This window comes from Spinacia oleracea, chromosome 5 (genome assembly GCF_020520425.1).
Source record: "Spinacia oleracea cultivar Varoflay chromosome 5, BTI_SOV_V1, whole genome shotgun sequence".
In the NCBI taxonomy this organism is placed as follows: domain Eukaryota; kingdom Viridiplantae; phylum Streptophyta; class Magnoliopsida; order Caryophyllales; family Amaranthaceae; genus Spinacia; species Spinacia oleracea.
The window spans coordinates 24,387,552-24,393,241 of NC_079491.1; the positions used below are offsets into that span (position 1 = coordinate 24,387,552).

General features: G+C 33.0%; 1 long non-coding RNA gene across 1 annotated transcript; it reads right to left on the reverse strand.

Moving 5' to 3' along the window:
* Window positions 1-3,423: 3,423 nt before the first annotated feature.
* LOC130460783 (uncharacterized) lies at window positions 3,424-4,851 on the reverse strand. Its single transcript, XR_008920898.1, has 2 exons — window positions 4,487-4,851; window positions 3,424-3,913 (listed from the first exon to the last, which is right to left on the reverse strand). It is a non-coding gene; the product is annotated as an uncharacterized lncRNA (long non-coding RNA).
* Window positions 4,852-5,690: the final 839 nt, after the last annotated feature.

Sequence of the window (5,690 nt, forward strand, 5' to 3'; positions counted from 1 at the left end):
CCCGTCATTGTTTGGTTGTTAGCCCCGTCGCAAAAGGCTTTTTGCGACGGGAATTTTGACCTGTCGTAATTAGGTTGTCGTTAAAGATACAAATTCTTGTAGTGTACAATCGTCTCTTTCACTCCATCTTCCTCATACTACATCAATTCACCAATCTATTCATTCAACATATTCCACTTCATCTTCCTGATTAACACTCAATATTAATACACTATTTAATTTATGTATTCTTTCAAACTTCTAACATTTACCTCTATTTAAATCATATATTCTCTCTAAAATTACAAGCTCAATAAATTATAACTTAAAAATATATACTAAATAACCACTATACAACCGCTTGTTCTTTGAACGGGCTCAAAATCTAGTTATTTACTAAAAATTATTACCTCTCCTTAACTTTGGTGTAGTATTGACGACCTTGGCTGAAAAGCTCTCAATTAGGTCAATAGTTGCTTAGAGGCGAAGGAGCTCTTTTGATTTTCTCAAAATAGTAAAAATAAATATAACAAAATTATTTATTAATTATCCCTTCATAACAATCATTATTTCTCATCATAGTAAAATAATACGATGTAAGAAAATATACAAGGTAACTCTGAACCTACTTATCCCATAGTGAAGAAAACTGTATTCTCAAAATAATCTTAATATTTGTAATTTCAAGTAGCACTAATTTAAGTACTGAATTTTATTCTAAAATAACCTTATTCGTCATAATATTTTACTTTTTTTGAAGGAAGTACAACTTTATAATATTCCATACAACTAGGTTAGGTCCCGTGAAACGCACGGCTATTACTAAAATATTTTATTATTTCAATAGTATCTAAATAAAAGACTTGTGATATTAGGAAAATGTGAAAGTAAAAAGAATATATGCAAAAGTATGAATTCATAGTGTATAAAATAAATATCCAAATAAGCTAAATATGCATATTAGTACAATACGGAGTACAAAGTTACCACTTATTATTATTTTAATTAACATCCGTACTCACCGTGTATTATTATTAGACTAACATTAGAAATCAATTCTTCAATATTACTCCGTATATAAATTAATTAAAAAGTTATACCAATACATAAATAAAATCAAATTGTAAAGGAGAAAGTAATATTGATTCATCTTTCCTCCAATAATATATCATGTACTATACGTAGTTACATTTATGATTGTGAAAAATAATTCCCCTGATTTTCATTGATTGTTTATTGTCAGTATATATACAAACTATTTGTTGTACAATAGCGTCTAATTAATACATAATATTTACAAATTAAAATAACTACATATTCTATCAATGGTAATTCAATTATATTTTTATTTCATTTTTTATCTTAGTTTACTAAAAAAATGCAAAGTAAAATCTTTTTTAAAAAAGTAAAAAAAAATAAATTTGGCGGGAATAAATCGCACCAGAAAATGACACGTGTCATTCCTGGTGTCTCTTTTAATATATAGTAATAGATAGATTTGAGTATCAACACCTTTTTTTTCTTTTTTTTTTTAATTACTTTACTAAGTTTTTTCGGTTTATTGGCCTTCAATTTTATCTTTTAAATCTTAATGAATTGGTAGCTTACTTGGTTTATCATATATGAGAGGATAGTTAAACTAATGACTAGTACACATAACATAATCCTTTACAAGGCTTAATGGATTCATTTCTATTCTTAATTTTCCCTTAAATTTTATTACATAACAGGGTGCAACGCTTTTAACTTTAATTAATAATTCAATTAATGTGTGATATTAAATGGTAAAGGTCACAAGTTGCGACAACATTTAGTTGTTGCAATCCTACGTATCGGATTCTAAATGGTACACATGGGCGCCACGTAGGATATGCGTCATCAAAATATTTTATCAATGCAATATTTTTACTATGAAAATATGTAAATAATGTAGTCGATAAAAAGAAAGAAACAAATATTTCCTATCCTAATCACAAAAAAAAAAAAAAATTGAAATAAAAAATTACATTATTTAATTTGTAGATTATTAAGATTTTCTTACTTTTTTATTGTAACATGTATAATAGGTTATATAAGTAAAATATTTTAGTTTTCAAGTTAATTAAATCATGACACATAAGCATGTCATGTAGTCAGTGTGATACGACTTAAAGGTCAGAAGTTGCGACCGTTTATCATTTTCGATTAAATTACTATCGAAAGTTCGCATATAATTAATCACTAATATTTCAAAGGCTCAAATCAGGTTGCCTAATTAAGTGTCATCAAATTATGCAATGTCCTTTATTTTTATTTTTTTGGCCTTTATGGAGTAGTTTAATGACTTTAGCCCATAAATAAGAGACATGAGCAAAAGAGATGAAACAAGGAAGAATTAACACTTTTGGTCCATTCATCAGCCAACTCCCAAGGACCTTAAAAGAACAAGATGGGAGGGAAGGGAACTATCAGTCTAAAGATATTGGGAACTGTGCACCATTTTTTTTTTTTATTTTGATGTAAAATATTTGCAAATATTGGCCTCTCAAACTGAAAGTAGAGGAATAAATTAAAGTGTAAGTTTTAATCGATTCCATCTAGTTGAAGAGCTTTGAATGCATGGGGATTATGAACCAAAAACATTCCCTTCACTCTTCATTCCTTTTTCTCTCTTTACATACATTATTATTACATAAAGTTGCATTAAAATTTAAAGCCATCAAATGATGAAGTTGGCCAGGAAAAAGGGGAGAAAAAAAAAAGAAATTATTAATAAAAAGCCGATCATAACAAACTGCTCATCATCACCATCATCATCATCATCATCATCATCGATCGATCCCTTGTCACTGTACCCACTTCAAATTGCACCATTTTTATCATCACCTTAAGATATATTGCTTTCAGCATGTCTCTAGAAAACAAAAAGGGTTTCTAATGATCGATTTTAGTTTCTTTGTTTTTTGTTTAAGGACGAGGGAGTAGCTAGCTAGCTTGTTTGAGCTTAGCTAGCTACTCCCATCTCAAAGGGGCGCGCTTGCCCCCGCCAGGTTCATCCTCGAGCATGAAAAGGACTAGGCTGTGGTACCGATCGAGTAGCTCAAACATAGATTTTATTTATACTAGTTGTTGGACCGTGCGCTAGCGTGTACGACCCTCTAAGGAACAAGTTATAAAAAAAGTATTTTGTAGAATTGCTTCGTAAAGGACAATTATAATGTATGGCGAACGCTAGGGAAACAAAGTTAAAGCTCGATTTGCTCATAATTGATAATATGTGATTATAAATACGTTTACAAGAGGTGTCATTGATTTTTTAATTAACATTCCACATGTAACATTAAGCTCTCCAAAATTGTTATTGTAGCATTTTATATGGAAACATTAGCAACGTGTTTAGGTCGAAAATGGAAGGTGGAGGGGTGAAAATACACATTACATTATTGATAAAAATAAAGAAGAAAATTGAAGATATGTAGGTAATTGCACTATTGAGTGAATAGTAATAAAAGTTCAAGACTTAAGATTTTTTTTTTTCACCACCTCTTAATAGACCCGTTAACAGTTCCGTCAAGTGGGGCCCACCAATTAAATTTCCCTCCAAACTTTTAGCCCTAACAATATTTGCACGTTCTTCTTCTTCTTTGCTGCCATTCTACCTCATCTTTACTGCTGCTATTTGATCTGCACTAATCTACAGACTGATTTGTTGATGGTCTGTAGACTGATCTGCACACGGAGTTGTTGCTTATCTGTACTAATCTGCTGCTGATCTGAACTAATATGCAGAGTGATTTGCTCCTGATCTGCAGGCTGATCTGCACACTGATCTGCATTGATCTGCTGCTGATCTGCAGACTGATCTGCACTGTTCTGCTGCTGATCTGCACCCTGGTTTTCCGGCTTCACTCAACTGCTTAGTGATACTCCGTATTTATTACCGATAAACTAAGGACTGAAACAACAGCAAAAGACTCCTTAAAGAATAACCAGCAACTTGAAATTCACCTACATAAACTTGAGCTATATTACAAGTTACAACCCCCTATCCTATCCATATTGTTATTGGCTACTTCAATCCCAGATTGACTTACAACAAGTAATAAGATTAAACATTAAACAGAGGCAATGGCTAACTTATTGGAGATAAAAAAAATGCACCCTTGCAAGCTGATATTCTTTTCCGGAGACCCAAACACCAGTCCGAGACCACTGCACATCTTCCCAATCAAGATTAAATTTATATATCCTAATAACCCGAATCAACATTCCTTAACCTCAATTTATAAATACATTAAGCATTCAACAAATCCCCAATTTGGATTTCATATGAACCCTAACTTAAAAAAAAAAAATGGGGCTAATTTGATTGATTGAATCGATAATTCAGCAAACCGAAGTACTAAATTCGCATACCAAATCTTTCACGCACAAATATTTGCTCAATGTATGTCAAAATTATCATCAATTTCAACATGATAGTACATACGAATTTTAACAAACGATCAAATTTCATACTTAATTGTACCTTGATTCTTCTTCTTTCGCCCACCAAATTGCTCGGAAACAAAAGTTAATGAAATCCCTCAATCAATTTCAAGCTTTGTGATGCAAATTTCTGATTTACATGAAGATTGGAAGAAGCGGGGAGAACAAGAAGCCTTCAGTAGATTGTGTCGTGTATTTTGTAAGAATCTAATGAGCTAGCGTTGGGAGTGGGCCTCACTTGACGGAACTGTTAACGGGTCTGTTAAGAGGTGGTGAAAAAAAAAAAACTTTTTTATAGGTGGTAATTTAAAACCTTGAGATTTTAAGGTGGTAAAACACAAATTTGGTTTTTTTTTAGGTGGTAAATTACAAAAAATCCTAATAATTAAATTATTCAAAATTAAATTCCGAGAAAAAATTAAATTACGAATTATTTAAATTTAATTAAAATCGTTTTCAACCGAAAAATTAAAAAAATAAAACGAACCAATCGGGCCAAGACAAGGCCATGAGCCTGCGTCCATGCTTCGTCGAGCCCATGTAGCAGCAGCGCCCCTTGGGCTGCCACTCGATTGATCGTACCGCAAGACCCGAGCAGCCATGCGCAGACGCAGCAAGTCGGGCAAGCCACGCCTGCGCGCAGCACGCTCGCTCATTGTGGCGAGGCATCCCTCGCTGGGCTGGGCAGCGCTTGCTGGTCGAGCTGAGCCAACTCTCGTTGCCCGCGCGCGCGGCCATATGTGCTCGCTGCCTTGCTTCTCGCCCCTCCGCCCACGTGCACGTAGCACACAGCGCATAGCAGGGCTGCTGCCTTGCGCGTGTGTGCCACGGCCTTGCTCGTTGCATCGTACCGCATGGGCGACGAGCTCCCTTGCTCGTCGTCGCATGCCCGCCCTATACAACACCCCTTAAGGGTAACACTTAGCGTCCATTGCTTCGTGCGTGCAAGATTCGTGAACGGATTTCATAAAAAAGTAAAAATTTTATTATTTAAATTTATTGACGAATTAATAAATCATATTAATTTCATAAATTTGGGCGAAAAATCAAAAATTTATTATTCAAATTAATTTCCGATTATATTTATTTTTATGGATTCAAATCTAGGTCATAAAAATTTAAAAATTTTTAATTTTAACAAATTTTATGGTGGTTTTTAATCATAGGTTCCTAATTAAATTGCTAATTAATTATGAAAATCAAATCAAATTCTAAATTATTCGAATTTCAACAAATTAATTACA